We start from the raw sequence: 17,192 nt of genomic DNA, 5'->3' as shown, positions 1-17,192 counted from the left end.
ACTGCACTTTCATAGTTCAGGCTTTTTTGCCCAAAGATTCAAAGTGACCCCGCCCAAACCTGATCCTCATTCCTTAAGTCTGTGGAGAGAGATGAGGTGGCTGTTGCAGTAACCTGGGAAGAAAGACATGACTATTAATAGGGATTTATGTGTGTGGAGAATCCAGTGAAGAAGTAAGATGCAAAGCAGTGCATGTTGGGACTTGTAATTTGAAATGATATGTGAAATGCAGTCGACAAATTTTGAATACAGCTTTTATGTGGCATCAATCCTTAGACTACAGCAGTTATTGTGGTCTTGACTATGTTTTTCAACTTTTGAAGACAACAGTGTGTGAATATTTTCAGCTATAAGACGTGAACGGCATACAGTTGTAGAGAGGCACCTCAGTTAGATTTTTCGAATTTATTTGGCATGGTGAGGTGTAATGTGAGGTGCTATCAGTCACAGAAGGATAGGGAAGTAAAATTTCTTATGTGTGAATGTGCTAAACAAGCTCGGTGGTTGTGCATTCCAACAGAGTGAGCACACTGGGTATGATAGACTCCCCCAGGTTGAGAGTTTACTACTGTATGTAGTGGATAGCAGTCTCTATATAACATACATTTCTGTTTAGAAGAAGCAGACATATGCTTCCAGTGAGAAAGGTGAGAAGAGTTCAGGAGCTGGCAGTATATAAGTGCTTATGTCACAAGATGTTGCACAGGTATAGGCTAGCGAATGCTGAAGGACCACTGTCACTGGTTGACCGTTGACTGAGAAGCGCTGGTTGGTGGATGAATCATGAACCCAGCAAAGTAGAGAGTGTGTAAGGAGAATGAAGAGTGAGTGTTGAACATTGACAAAATGGGAAATCCCTTATTTAAAAAAAATGCAAAGATTCAACAAAGGAAGAGAAATTCTCCCCTGAGGACACACCAGATCAGGAAGTAGCAGCAAAGAGAGAGTTACACATGTATATGTAGCTCAGCAAACGGCACAAATGCACCAAGAAAGATGAGGAACTGCGGTTCCTATTTTATGGCACCTTCCACATACCAATAACAGAAAACGCTGGAAGGAGAATGTGTGACTTAAGACACCAACATAGACCCAAACAATTTGAGGCTCTGAATCCTTGGGAGCAGGTTGCCAATGAAAAGAAAATAATACAATTTGTGTTAAAGGTCAGTGATAAGGCTTATTCGTGGATAAGCACACAGGACGATGAGAGGCAGAAGAGATGGAGGGAAGAAGGAATTGAGATAGCAGGAGATTGTGCAGTGATAGAGTGTGAAGACACAGAGAAAGAAAAGCCTAGTGAGAAAAAGAAATCCGGGGATGAGACAGAGGCAGAAAGTGAGGAGGAGGACTCCTTTATAGATAAACTCCTCATATAATGCAGCACTGGTACCAGATGCTAAATCTCAGGCAGCCATCTAGAATGTAATGGCACCATGGCTCCTCCAGAAGCTAGCACACCTCTGAGTTAGACCAAGATTACTGTCCCTCCCTCTGTCCAGACCTCGACACCTGCGGCTTTGGTTAAGTCACAATCTTCAGATAGGCCAAACATCTCTCCCATTACAACGATCACTAGCACTAGCATGCCCCAGAGATACATCCTCCCAAGTATTTCTTTGAAACTGGTCAATGTGTCCAGTATATCAGATCCTAGCGCCCCACAGGGTGAGACCTTAGGGGCCTCCGCTATGGAAGGTTCCATGACCACCACAACTCCAAAAACCACCACACCACTCAAGGGAACAGGCCCCTCAGAGACTCAATGTAGCCCAACAAAAAACGAGCTTGAAGAGATTGCAAAGGGCAATGTAGGATTAGATTTTTGGGGACAATCTAATAAGAATGAGTAGCTTTACATGAGTAAGGAAGTAGCAAGGGTGGACGAGAGACAAACGCGGAAATGGAAAAAGTGACAGATTAATGTGGGAATTGCAAAAGACCTTCAGCATGATGATTAGACCTGGGCTGAGTTCTAGGAGTTCTGCTACGTGGAACTCTGTGAAGTGGCTAAAAAAGTCTGCAGCGCTTCACAGAGTTCTGCGTGTGAGCAGAGTTTGCCGGGTGCCCGTTTGCGCTGCCATCTGCAATGCGGAGTGCGTCCTCGCATTGCAAATTGGGCGTGAATAGCACTGCGCAGTTCTCATGTGCGTCCTTGCATTGGAAATCACACGCAAACAGCGCCATGTGGTTCACATGGGCGCAACCATCTTGTTTTTCTACTCTCTGTTATGGTGCTGGGCCTATTTTCACAATCCGTCTTAATCTCTTTATTCTTCCCCATTTAAAAGGTATGTACCCCTCATTTTTATGTATTATATTCGGGTGTGTCTTTGTGTTTGTGTATTTTACGTTTTTCGTTTTTTGTATTTTGCTTATTATTCCCCTTACTCCCTTATTTCTTCTTTCCTTTCCCTTCATAATTTTTCTTCTTTTCTACCCCACCCAGCACCTTGGAAGAGGGTTGTCTTCCTTACGGGAGGCACCCCCACCCAGGTGTGCAGCCCCGAACAATCTTTAGCGAAGAGGAGGTGACAGGACTCATATTTTTGTGCAGTACCACCTCCACTCCATGTTGCTGGCGAATATATAAAGTTACAACGCAAACAATTACAACGCATGCTTTTACATCACAGTTTTTACAATGCAACTACCATTACATTGCATGATTTTACAACGCATACCATTACAACACATTTTTTAAAACTGCCATTACAACGCATTCCATTACAATGCATACCATTCCATGTATTCCATTACAACGCATAATACTTTTAGTGCAACAGTAGGGTAAGTGTTGTATAGTGAAGGGGTAACAATTACTATTCCCGCTCCAGTGAGTGCAACTGTAAGGAAAGTGTTGGATAGCATATGAGTAAAAATTACTATTCCCACTCCAGTGAGTGCAACAGTAGGGAAAGTGTTGGATAGCATAGGGGTATACATTTCTATTCCCAACGACCCCAAAACCTATCCCACCCTAAAAATTAAAAATCTCCATTACTAACCTTATAATGCGTTGTGATGGCACACGTTGTGATGGCATGTGTTGTAATGGCATGTGTTGTAATGACATGCGTTGTAATGGCATGCGCTGTAAAGGCACTTGCGTTGTAAAAGTTGCGTTGCAAAGGCATTGCGATGTAATGCCTGAGTTGTAATGGATATTTCCCACAGGTGGCAGACCCAGCAGCAGATATCCCCTGCGGTAGCATGGGCTGCGCTGGGGGAGGGTGCACCAATGCGTGCAGTTGCACCATCCAGGTTCAGCGCACCGTCCAGCAGCTGACGCACCGTTGGCCAAATATCTTGGATCGTGTACAGGACCTACTTGACCTGCTAGATTCAAGGGCTCAGTGAGTATATATTATTTGTTATGTTTGTGTTCTACAATGCTAACATTTTTTTCCGATTAGCATGCTGCTCACACTCATACACTCATACTATTATGTGATCCAGTTTCTAGTTTCTGCTAGGCAGGTGCTCAGTGCTACTTAATCATACCCAACATTTGGACTCACTTGGGCTGATTAATTAAGCCATTGCAGACTGTCCATCTGTCACTATAGTGAATCAGTCATATTAGTGAATAGATAAATTAGTTTATGTAGCGTGTACAGTTTCAAGCTATTTCCCAGAGACGTGTAATATGCATCTATGCTCTGCAAAAAAGGGAGACTATGTTGGTCCATCATAGGGGTTGAGAAATGAGAATAGAAACAAAGATCATTCACTACAATGCATTGGTTCAAAATGTAGTTTTAGGATTAGTATGGGCAACTCAACGGTAGTCGATAGACTCAAAACTCAAAGGGCATCTGATTTAGATAAGAACAATGTAACTGAATTTGCCTGTCATAATCTTCTTCTGGAGATTAACTGAAGCACTAATCTATTTTTGTTACCGTTGCCATTTCCTACATTAGCGCCCCAGGGTAACAAGGGGGAGATTGAGGAGAACAGTTCGGCAGTAGCTGATCAGTAGCACAGCATCCGTGGGCTTTGCTCAGCCCAGTAAGTCCAATTACTTATTATTAATATTTCCCTAATGTTGGGTTTTATGATTGTTGTGGGCTTAGGGTAGAATCTTGGGGTATTGGAATGTTGGTACTGGGTTCCAGGATGGGAGTGGCTGCCTGGAGCCTGGTGTTGATGCTGAGAAATAAAGTTTCTCGGACATCCTTACCAGCCGTCTTCCTTCCACGTGCCAACTAGGAGGGGATACTAACCCACTTGTGAAAAGCACAATGGATTCAATTTTTGTTTCATTCCGGTTATCCATTCATGATCATTTTGTTCCTTATATTACAAGGTTTTCTTTCTTGGTAGCTGACTTTTTCCGGGCTCTAGTCTCTGGTTCACTTATCTTCTGCTTTATTGGTAATCTTTCCCTCTCTCCTATATATCTTGTGGTATTGTAAAAGTAAGACTAAGAATGACACATTTTGTTACTCTACTGTCTACAGTGAAGATACCAGGCCCAAGTGAGCTAGCATTATAAATAATATTCACCATGTATATTTGTTGAGAAGGCTTTCTTTTTCCTGCTCATGGACCCTCCCCCCCCCCCAATGTTGTGTGCTGTCTCATTCATTTATACAGTATACCAGCAGTTTTCCGTGACACTGCAGCCCTTTTTTAAGCAATTGTTTTGGTGGGAGAGACTTGTGGCTGGGTGGAGAGGGTGAGAAGGGAGTCGGGACCAGGTTGGGCAGTTCAGATTTTGGGACATTGGGGCTTGTTTCACTTTGGGTAGAGGGGTGGGCATGTTATGTTGTGTGGGTGGAGAGGATAGGTTTCTTTGTGAAAAATTAAGGGAAAACTATATTTTATTGAAATGTATGCCCGAAGTAGAATATTTTACTTTTACTTTGCACTGCTGCCTTCAGTTTTACCCAGCCTCTTTATGTGATATAAGTGAGAGTGTAGCGCTTAGTTATAAAGTTATATCTCTACAACTATTATGACCATTAGGGGGGATGCTGCCATGACCGATATCAGCTACAACAACCTAGATAAACGATAGTAGCAGGTAGTTACTTACTAGGTTAACTAGTTCACTTCAGTCCATAGTTGTCTTACCTGAATATAGATGAAGCAATATAGGGAAGGCATAACAACTTCACTAGTGAGGTCGCACCTATACCCAGGTAAGCTCCAACTACAGGATTATTCAGAATGGTTATCCATTATAGGCAAATAAATAGACATAAAAAGACTGAGTTAGTGAGTTATATCAAAGCTTTACAAAGAATTGACGCCAGAGTACTACATGAAGACACAACAGGAAGTAACAATTTCACTCATTAAATTATATGTACTTTGGCATGATTCATCTCATAGAATGTACCTGTTCAGTCATGTAAAAATTAAGACACAACAGTAATTCCTGATAGTGATAAAATAACTCAAAATAACAACAGTAGTAATTTTGATAATGGGGAGCTACTAGTTGCTCATGAAATCCTCAAGTCACAAAAGATGTACTTAAAGTCTGGAGTGGACAAGCTTAGGCTTTTACAGTTAAGCAACTCAAAGCCTGAATGATGATGCTGATGACTGATGTTCTTCATTCTGAATGTCAAATATGGATCACTCTTCAGTCACAGGTGGGTAAATGGGGCCAGTGTGGGCTATTGCTTAAAAGATCCTGTAGTAAGTTGGTGCAGCTTTCACCACAACCACCCCAACAAGAGTGTGGTCCATTGATGGTGTAAATTAAGCCACACTTTAATAAATTACACAGCCCATGGGAAGAGAACACTACACAAAGACAACATGAGTGTGCACCTATGGCAGGCCTTGTGATCCCGTGGGAAATGGAATAATAATAATCCTTATCATTACACAAATGAATTATGCTAGAGTCTAAAGTGCACAACAGCCATGATGTCCCCATGAGAAAATTGAATTATATACCTAAAAAACTAAATTCTGTTGCGCCGCTGTGCGTCTTTGGTGGATGGATGATGGACCTACTGAGACAAAATGGGAAAAAAGTTATTTATAATTAAAAAATGAAAAACATTTAAATAAAAAACATTTACCAAAATTAAGAGAAAAAATATACAAAACATTTTTAAAAATTTAAAAATCATCAGATTTTTTAAAAATACATAAAAAAATTTAAAACAACAAAATAACATTTCAACAATGTAAATTAAAAATAAAATTAAAACATTAAAATTAAAAATTAACAATAAGTGAAATTATCCTCAACCTTATTATTAAACTGGTATCTCCACCTTCTATGCAAGCCTATGGCAAAGGCACATTGGCTAGACACAAACAATGGCTGCTAACCAGTGCCACATGGGTGACAAGAATACTCAGCTAGAAGGCACGGGGGAACAAAGCAAACATGCAAGCCTATGGCAAAAACACACTGGGTGCCCACAAAAAATGGTCGCCAGCCACATGGTCACAACAACAGGCAGGAGGCCTGAAAAACAAAGAACACATATAGACCTTTGGCAAAAGCACACTGGCTGGCTACACAAAATGGCCACCAGCTACATGGTCACAACAACGACAACCAACAAGGAGGCCTGGCCACAACAAAGAACACATGCAGGCCTGTAGCAAAAGCACACTGGCTGGCTATACAAAATGGTCACCAACCACATGGTAAACAGTAAGCACAGTGGCATGGCCACAAGAAAGAACACTGGCTGGCTACACAGAATGGCCACCAGTCACATGGTCACAGGAACAATCACAACCAGCAAGGAGGCATGGCCACAACAAAGAACACATGCATACTGCCGCCGGAGATATCTCTAAACGCGCGGACAGAAACACATGGTTTTCTGTGGGTCCTGGCAGCTCGACTGCTCTGCCAGGACCGGCGGGCTACTGCGCGGGTCTGCCTCCGGATGCAAAGTGGCAAAATCAGCAGAAGCGTACAGCAGCAACAAATCGCCCCACAACCAGCATTGGATCTGCTCCTGTCAGACCACGCTCGGCCTACGACCCCCAAAAGAGTGCTCGTGTTGACGGTAAGAACCTAAGGCACCAGAGAAATCATCTTTATCCAATAGGGCAAATCAAAGGAGGAAGGTAGAGGATAAGCAGCTGGTTTTGCAGGTAGAGCCATAGACACAAAAGACAAACAGGTACGCACTGAGAAATCAATGTAGTGATATTGCTGAAACCCACATAACGCTTGAAGGACAGAGGAGTGGAAAGGTATCTCCCCAATTATCGCCTCTATATTTTTGGCTCCCTTGCAGGAACATTTCACCAAGATTACACCCCCAAACATTTTCATAGGAAAAAAAGAGGTTCTAATATTCCAGCTACAGTAGGAGGGGGCCAATAATTAAAATATCACCCTCATTAAGGTCCTTCTTTATGATTAGTTGGAGTGCAAGTACACCTGCCAGTGACATGGGGGCCCCAGACTCACCGGGTGGTACTAACACTATGAGTCGACAATTGGCTGGAGAGACTAGGAACCCACCCGAGATACCTCTAACAGGTATCAAGCTTTAGAAGAGAGCACTCCATTCCCTGGATCCATGCCCCCTATTGAGAGCGATCCCGTGCTGGCAGTGTCTCCACCAGACAAGGGGGCACCCATACATACTTTGAGGCAGGAAAACATTAGGGAGATATTGCAAACTCTCTCTGAGGAAATAAAAAATAGATTTGCAATGTCAGAAGCAAATCAAGCCAAAATCTGCGATGCTTGTGAGAATCTGGAAAAAAAACTTACTGACCTGACTGACAGGATTAGGAACTTAAAAACGTCCACAGAAGACATGAGAAGGGAGGTAGTTGGTAACAGCAAAGAAATACAATATTGCTAGGAGAAAGACAAACATCTAAAAGAAAAAAGTGAAATGATTGAGAACAGCTCTAGATGAAATATTTTAAGGCTCCTCAATGTGCCAGAGGGAAAGGAAGGCGAGGATCTGAAAGAGTTTTTCATAACCCTGTTTAAAGAAATAATACCGGAAGTCAGGGACTTTGATCTTTTTCAGTACATTCAACAAATTCACAGAGATCCATTCAGACGTAATCCTAACAGAGATAAGCCCAGGAAAATTCTTGTCAATTTCAACACTTACTCTATTAAAGAAAAGATACTCTCTGAAGCATGGAAAGCTGGATCTTACAATAAAGACGGATGGTCTTTTCGTATTCGCTCGGACCTTGCAAAAGAAACTCAAACACGTTAATGGGAGCTGGACAGCTACATACAGGAATTTAAATCCCTAGGAGCTACCGCCCAAATCGAATTTCCTGCTACATTGAAAATAATGTGGAACAATAAAATGCATACCTTCAAAGATCCTGAGGAGGTGTAAAGCTTCATCAAGGCAATAAGGACATAAATAGGCTAAGTCCACAGACACTTCCAAGACACATAGAAACTTAGAGAGATGAGGGCAGCTGGGTAGATTTATGCCCAACTTTGTTAAAGGGAGGGTTCCCCAAGGTAGGTGGGTGGGGGGCAATGAGACTGGGATAGGGAAGCTTTATACACATTATGTAAATAGCACACGGGGTAGGGAGCATTGGGAGAAAAAAAAAGATGGTCCTCACATGCAAAAATCACACACAGAATAGGAAGCATGAAAAGCGTGATACTATCAGAAAATTGCTAGTTTAGATAAAAAACACACCCTGAGGATATTGAGCTGGAACATAAATGGGTTCAGAGTAGCAGATAGGAGAAGGAGAATCCTCCAATTTCTGAAACAATCAAAAAGCTAAATAATAATGCTACAAGAGACGCATCTGCGGCACGCAGTATGGGAGCTAATATTTAAGGGACATAAGTGGGTCCAACACTTTGGATGTACTAACCACAACTGCAATGTCAAAGGGGTAGCAATTTTGATTAAGAATTCGGCCCATGCTAAAGTAATAAAATTGGTTTCAGACCCTAAAGGGAGATGGGTCATTGTTACAATTAGAGTGCACAACACACACTTTTCTATGATAAGTTACTATGGTCCAAACATAGATGACCCATCACCATTACAGGATTTGTTCCAACAGGTTTTAAATGATGATAATCCGATTATAATGGCAGGGGATTTTAACACCTTGCTCGATCTTGAATTAGACAGATCAACTCCTAGGCCAACAGTTAACACCCCGAAGATGAGAGCTTTTATCCAAAATATGATAAAGAATCTGGGACTGATAGACCCCTGTAGACAGAAAACTGGTACACACCAGAATAGGAAGTATTGCCATGCTTCTCGCATAGAGTGCTTCCTGATTGACGCCATACTAAGTAATAAGGTCAAAGTGGTTCTACATTAGCCAGCCCACTTCTCAGACCATTCAGAGGTAAGCTTGGAGTTAGTCGTACATCATGAGTTGCCTAGATTCAGCTGGACAATGGATAGGTCCCTTCTAGAAGAACATGAACTATTCGAAAACCTGAAATGAGACACCAAAGAATACTTTGAATTAAATGCAGGTTCCGCCCGCTTGTGTGTTATATGGGACACGTATAAAGCCTTCTTGAGAGGTAGAATAACCAGCTATGCCACCCGTAGGAAGAAAGAAAATGATAACAAAATCGAGGAGATAGAGACGAGAATAGTGGCTTGGCAAAAAGATTTGCAAGATGTAGCCGATTTAGATTTTAATAATAAGATTAAGGCACTTAAAAAGCATAGTAAAGAAAAAATGGTTTGCCAATAAACTCTCAAACTATGAATACGGGGAGGTTTGCAGGAAGCTACTGGCATGGAAGACTAGGGGGGACCTAATACGGAACTTAATAAAATAAATAGTCGTAGAGGGGTCAGGTGAAAGTTGCTATGATGACCAAGATATTGGGAGAGTTTTCATTGTCTTTTTTCAAAATGTATATAAGAAAGAGATACAAATATATGAGGAGCCCTATCTAATTGGATCCTAAATGATTCCCTGCCAAAACTCACACAAGATAAGGTACCCTCTCTCAAAAATCAATAACATCTGAAGAAGTATCTATAGCAAGAAAAAGTCTAAAAAATGCGAAAGCCCCAGGGCCTGATGGAATTCCTAGCGAAGTCTATAAAATTTTGGCAGGTGAAATAACCCCCGCATCAACCTCATTACTTAATTCAGTCTATATAGAAGAAGCTGTTGTCCCGGATTCTTGGAATGAGGCTATAATTACTCTAATTCTGAAACTTGTGTGAGTCCGACAGACCAATATCCTTACTTAACAATGACTATAAATTATAGACTAATGTACTTGCTAAAAGGTTAGATTAAGTTCTAGGAGACCTTATCGGGACCTCACAGAAAGGGTTCATGATGGGTAGGTAGCTAAATGACCTCACTCATGACTTGATGTGCGCTATAGACTTGGCCACTGATAAAAACCTTCCATTAGCCATTTTGACAGTTGACGCCACCAATGCATTTGACAGGGGTATCTGGCTTTTACTTTATGCTGTAATGAGTCATAATGGGCTAGGGTATAAGTTTCAGAACGCAATAAAAAACATATATAGAAGTCCATCAGCAAGGATTTTAATCAATGGCTCCCTCACTAAACAATTTACGATGGGCAGAGGTACGCCGCAAGGATGTCCCCTTTCCCCCCTACTGTTCAACCTATACATCGAGCCCCTAGCTAGGTGAATCAGGAAAGAACATAGGCAACATCAAGGCAGGGTTAAGTAAGAGGCTCTCTATGCCAATGACCTAATCATATATACTGAAAATGTCAAAGAAACATTCCCAATTATCATGCGTGTACTAAAGGACTTTGGAAAAGTAGCAGGATATCAGGTCAATGACGAAAAGACGGAGATATTGGCGTGGAATGTACAACTTGGTACCACCCTGGGAAAAAACATGAAAAGAGAGATAAGATACTTAGGAGTAAAGGTGGTCAAAACCTTTGCAGAAATGGCCCAGATGAACTTTTGGAAACTCATGAGAGAGACTAAGAGGCTTTCACAACTTGGGTCCCACCTGCCTTTATCAATAATAGGCAGGGCAAATCTGATTAAGATGATGATTCTCCCAAAGTTCACCTTTATATTTAATGCTTTGCTATTGCATTTTGAGACAAAGTGGTCCAGGAAATTACAAGGCTTCTTGATTAGCTTTATCTGGGCTAGTAGGAATCCAAGAATCACCTGGAAAAAGTTATGCAAAAAAAAGATAGAAGGTCGGCTCACCCTTACAGATATACTGTTGGGCTTTTTAGCTGAAAATGTTTATGCTGCTACCCAAAAATTGCCAATCAAGCCGGCCATACAATCGAGCTCTAACTTATGACTTTGCTGAACAAGGCAGCTATTTCCTGTTTAATTGCGAGCATCCTACATTTTTCAAAAAGGTTCGCCTAAAGGTCCTGAGCACGGCATGCAAATTGTGGATCCAGGTTCATAGAATATTAGACTTAACTTACTACAGCCAGCTGTCCCTCAATCTGGAAATCACCTGGGACTCCTGCATATTTACAAGACTCACTGTCCATACCACTCATGGAAGTCACAATTGAGAAATGGGGCCAACTAATGGATGATCATAATACAATCTCCTGGGAACATCTCTCAAAGAAAATTAACAACCAGCCGTCCTGATTTAAAAACTTGCAATTAACAAGATGGGCTCAAAGTCAAATACTCGTGGGTGACTAAAATAGTTGGGAGACAGCATTATGTGATAACCCTTTACAAAAAAAAAAGATATCACTAAATGATACTGGATGCTGGTTCAGGAGGAAGATTGCCACAACACACCTCTGTAGCGAAAGTGGAGGGATGTTTTACCCGATGCTGACTTAACATCTCTTTGTCAGGTATCTATGAATATACTCTGGTCATTTGTCAAATATGCTCCATTAAGGAAGAATCATCTCTTTACTTTACATAGGGTATATTGGTACCCCAAGAATCTATCCAGAATAGGAGGGGAAATAGGTGCTGCCCGAAATGCGGATTGGCCAAAGCAGATGATGTGCACATTTTCTGGCAGTGCCCAGGAGTTTATGATTATTGGCTATAAGTGGGTAAGATATTGACGACTATCTTAAAAAGAAAAATAGAGGTAAACCTATCTATGATTATTTTTGGGATTTATGCTGATTTTATTGGGAATAACAAGAAATTATCAGAGCAGTTTCTCTGGATTTTAATCATAATTGCCCGTAAGGAAATGTGCATTAATTGGGTCTCCAGCAACTTGCCTTCTTGTTCAGCTTGGTTAAGGGCGGCTAGGCGATTTAGTAGGCTGGACTTTGTAAATGGTTCAGAGAAGAGAATTAGCACTTGGGAACCCCTTGTACTCCATAACTCAAACCCAGTCAGGTAATAGGAAGTCAATGGTCCAAGGATTAAGACACATGGGGTAACCTCCCTACCTCTAAATAAAGGTTGAATGTAGGTGCATAAAGGGCAGGAACATCCAGCAGGATGTGGGTACACACTTCTGTTCCAGACCCTGACTACACCATAACTATCTCCGTTTATTGGATTGTCGCATATGAGGACTAAAGTAAAAAAATATATATATACATCCTCCTCAGGAACCCTGTGACACCAGCCAAGCTGCGCTACATTGAGGCACATGGTCAGAGCAGGAGGGTGATTGAGCGGACATTCGGCCTCCTGAAAAGCCGCTTTCGCTGCCTGGACAAAACTGGAGGGGCCCTCCCATATGAGCCTGCAAAGGTGTGCAAAATAATACTGGTCTGCTGCATGCTACACAACATGGCGCTGCGGAAGGAAGTGCCTCTCATCCTGGATGAGGATGACGACGACCAACGTCCGGCACCTGTGGAGGATCCCGGCCTGGGCCAAGATGCCAGTGATGATGAAGATGATGGTGACGTCCGCTCCCAATTCATCAACAACTTCTTCACCTGAATGTGAGTTTCCAGTGTTGTTATGTGAATGTATGGAGGTAGCATGGAATGTGTTGAGCCAGCTCTGTTGCTGTCTGAGTGTGCCTGTGTGCCACTTGACTGGATGCCTGCTGTGATGTGTCCATTCAGGTGGTGTGTACTCCACAATAGGGTCGTACTGTTAATTAGTGTTTGAACGGTGTTTTGCTACATGTTTTGTGGATGTGTATTGCATTTCTCTCCTGTTCGTCTGTACTTTTGACTGTATCTTGTCTGTCCTTCCCAGGGTCCTTTGCCTGTTGTGTGGTCAACACTGACCCCCAACACCCAGAAGCCAACACCAGTGTGGAAGTTGAGAATTCCCATCAACTGATGTACCACACATCCCTGGACTTCCATGCGGGCATTGTGGTCGACCTGCTCCTGTTGCATGTCCTTGAGTATCTCCACTACCTGGCTATCCTGGTACGCATCTAATATGCGTGCCAGTTGGGGGTCATCATGCAGTCCAGACCCCTCTGCAAGGCACGCCCCGTGCCTCCCACCCCTCCAAGCACCCCTCTCCACACGGCAGGACCAGCGGCAGTACGCACAGGTGACACTGGGACCCCTTGGGTGGTGTTGCTGGTGGTGTTGGCTGTAGCTTCCGGGGGGTCCTGTGGCCCTGTGCTGTGGGTGTTGATTGTCCTTGGTCTGTCCGTGTTGGCGGGGGTGCCCTGTCGGTGTCCAGATGCTGGAGGCGTGGGTACAGGGGGGGCAGATGTTGCTGCTGCTTAGTGAAGACATGAGGCCGAATGTCGGCTGAAAGAACAATTTGCTCATTTAAGGTGGTAGCAAGTTTCTGAAGACTCAAGGTGGCATCATTTTCTTCCGGTTGAGAGTTTGAAATCCCATGACCAAGAATGTTGGCAGTGGCCCCTAATCTGCCCCTTCGGGGAGGGCCGAAAGCCCACTAAACACCAGGGATTTGTTTTTAGTTTTTCTTAGGGTGGGGGCTGCCCGAAATGGGCCCGCCAATTCCCCCACCCACCCGTCACCATTACAGCCTTTCTGCCCAAAGGGGCCCCCTGGGTTTTTGGCCCGGTGCTCGGCGGCCACCTAGGGAAACCTACCAAACCCACACATTTCTGAAAACTAGACACACGGGGGATTCCAGGGAGGTATGTTTTTCGTGGATCCCCCAATGTTTCCTTACCCAGAATGCCCTGCAAACCTCAAAGTTAGCTGAAAAAAATCACCCTTTTCACACATTTTTGTGTGGGAAAGTTGTGGCATCACAGGCTGACACAAATGTCCTACCATCCAGCATTCCCCCAGGTCTTCCGATAAAAACGGTGCCTCACTCACTCACTTTTGCAAGGACCGCCAGCTCGATCCCAAAATCCAACTACGAGCTTTTTAACTGCAGCAATTTTAATATACGCTATTGGAGCTGGAATTACTGCGGCTGCTGGCACCAGACTTGCCCTCCAATGGATCCTCGTTAAAGGATTTAAAGTGTCCTCATTCCAATTACATGGCCTCGAAAGAGTCCTGCATTGTTATTTTTCGTCACTCCCTCCCAGAGTCGGGAGTGGGTAATTTGCGCGCCTGCTGCCTTCCTTGGATGTGGTAGCCGTTTCTCAGGCTCCCTCTCCGGAATCGAACCCTGATTCCCCGTTACCCGTGGTCACCATGGTAGGCACAGAAAGTACCATCGAAAGTTGATAGGGCAGACATCCGAATGTATCGTTGCCATCACGGGGACGTGCGATCGGCCCGAGGTTATCTAGAGTCACCAAAGCGGCCGGGCGAGCCCGGATTGGTCTTGGTCTGATAAATGCACGCATCCCGGGAGGTCGGCGCTCGTCGGCATGTATTAGCTCTAGAATTACCACAGTTATCCAAGTAACAGATGGAGCGATCAAAGGAACCATAACTGATTTAATGAGCCTTTCGAAGTTTCACCGGAGCCTGGCGGCAGCAGCACCCCACGGAACAGTCGTTCCGAGCTGCTGCGGAAATGTGCTGGGTGGAGAGGGGTGATGGCGTGGCGCACGGGGCCCACGGACCTGCTGGGCAGCAGCGTCTGAGGGCCTGGCGCCACCTGACCCCTTCCACTCGGGGTCAGACCACTGGGGGCACGAGCTGCTGTGGCCGCTCGGCCTTTGCTCTGCTGGGTAGGGTGAAGAGCCTCCCGCCAGGCGGCAGGCCCTCGAGTCAGACGGTCCATGCAGGGAGGAAGCTCCTTGCTTGAAACAACAGCCGAGGCTGGCCAAGCAGTCCATCCCTAAACGGACCGAGAGTGCCCAAACGATCAGAGTACAGCCGGGGCATCCCCTCTGCAGGCCGCCCTGTGTGGGGGGGATGGTGGCTTCATATCCCTGCCTGCTCCCGGGGCGAGCGGTCTTGAAGGTAGGGCCCATCGGGAAGGGGCCGGGAGGCAGGCGCGCACCCGGGCCCCCGGGAGCCTCGGCGGGTGGGCCCCGGGCGTTGCCTTACCCGTCTTGCGATCGCCGGACCTCACAGACCTCAGGGGCCCGGCCGGAGCTCCTGAACCCATACGAGCGAAGGGAGGCTCCCTGGCCACAACAAAACCCTGTCCCAGGCCCTTGGCAGTGCCACAGGCTGGGGGACGGGGCCCTGGGCCCGGGGCCGGAGCCCCCTACCCGGGGCCCGACTGGGCCCCTGGACCCAGCCAGGGCTCCCAGGCCTGTAGGCGCAGGGGAAGCCTCCCCGGGCCCTCCGGACCTCGCCCCGGGCACCCTGCCACGTGGCAGGACCCAGGACAGAGCCCGGGGCGGTGATGCCGCCCTCCCCGGGGCCCTCAGGGGCCCGGCCGGAGCTCCTGAACCCAGATGAGCGAGGGGAGGCTCCCTGTCCACAACAGAACCCCATCCCGGGCCTAGTAATCCAGAGGAAGGCTACCCACCTTTCAGGTAACCCGTGTGCTCCGAGTGATGGAGGGGACCCTAGGGGCGAATGCGCCCCGCCTCCTGGAGCCCTGGCTGGGATCCGGGAGGCAAATGGCCCTTCATCAGGACTTCCAGGCCGGCCCATCCATCTGGTCGCGCCATTGGTAAGCATTGCGTGCGACCAGATGGCTGAGGGGAAAGGAGCGACCAAATGGCCGGCACCTGAAAGGACTCCTGTCTGCCCGCCCCAAGCCGAGCCATAGCAGAAGGGCTCCGGCCTGCCCACCCATGCAGGGCTCGGGGGGCTCTGCTTCCCGGGGGCTCAGGGACCCCGGCTGGGCCTCAGGCACAGGGAGGACCAATGGAGCTCTCGGGCCCGGGGAGGACGCCCGGGACCCGTGGAGCCCGTCCCTGGGCATTTTGCCACGCCACGGGCCGGAGGAGGGAGCCCTGGATGCTTGGGAGGATGTTGCCCGGGCATAGCCCATCTGGTCCTCGGAAAAAGAACTGCCAGCCCCGGAGGGGTGTTCCGGCATACCCTGCCTCTACTAATCCGGAGGAAGGCTACCCCTCTTTCTTGTAAACCGCGCGCTCTGAGTGATGGAGGGGACCCTAGGGGCGAATGCGCCCGGCCTCCTGGAGCCCTGGCTGGTATCCAGGAGGCAAATGGACCCTCATTGGGACTTCCAGGCCGGCCCGGCCATCTGGTCGCCCCATTGGAAAGCATTGTGCACGACCAGATGGCTGAGGGGAAAGGAGCGACCAGATGGCCAGCACCTGAAAGGGCTCCCGTCTGCCCGCCCCGAGCCGTGCCATAGCGGTAGGGCTCCTGCCTGCCCACCCATGCAGGGCTCGGGGGGCTCTGCTTCCTGGGGGCTTGGGGACCCCACCTGGGCCTCAGGCACGGAGAGGACCAACTTAGCTCTCGGGCCCGGGTGCCCGGGGAGGACTGCCTGGGACCTGTGGAGCCCGTCCCTGGGCACTTTGCCACCTCGCGGGCCGGAGGAGGGAGTCCAGGACTCCTGGGAGGATGTTGCCTGGACATAGCCCATCTGGTCCCCGGAAAAAGAACCGCCAACCCCGGAGGGGTGTTCCGGCATACCCTGCCTCTACTAATCCGGAGGAAGGCTACCCCCCTTTCTTGTAACTCGCGCGCTCTGAGTGACGGAGGGGACCCTAGGTGCAGATGCGCCCGGCCTCCTGGAGCCCTGGCTGGGATCCGGGAGGGAAATGGACCCTCATCGGGACTTCCAGGCTGGCCCGGCCATCTGGTCGCCCCATTGGAAAGCATTGCGCGTGACCAGATGGCCGAGGGGAAAGGAGTGACCAGATGGCTGGCACCTGAATGGGCTCCCGTCTTCCCGCCCGAGCCATAGCGGTAGGGCTCCCGCCTGCCCACCCACCAAGGGCTCGGGGGGCTCTGCTTCCCGGGGGGCTCAGGGACACCGGCTGGGCCACAGGACACGGGGAGGACCAATGGAGCG

This window comes from Triturus cristatus, chromosome 4_1 (genome assembly GCF_964204655.1).
Source record: "Triturus cristatus chromosome 4_1, aTriCri1.1, whole genome shotgun sequence".
Classification (NCBI taxonomy): domain Eukaryota; kingdom Metazoa; phylum Chordata; class Amphibia; order Caudata; family Salamandridae; genus Triturus; species Triturus cristatus.
This window is presented reverse-complemented; position numbering follows the sequence as displayed.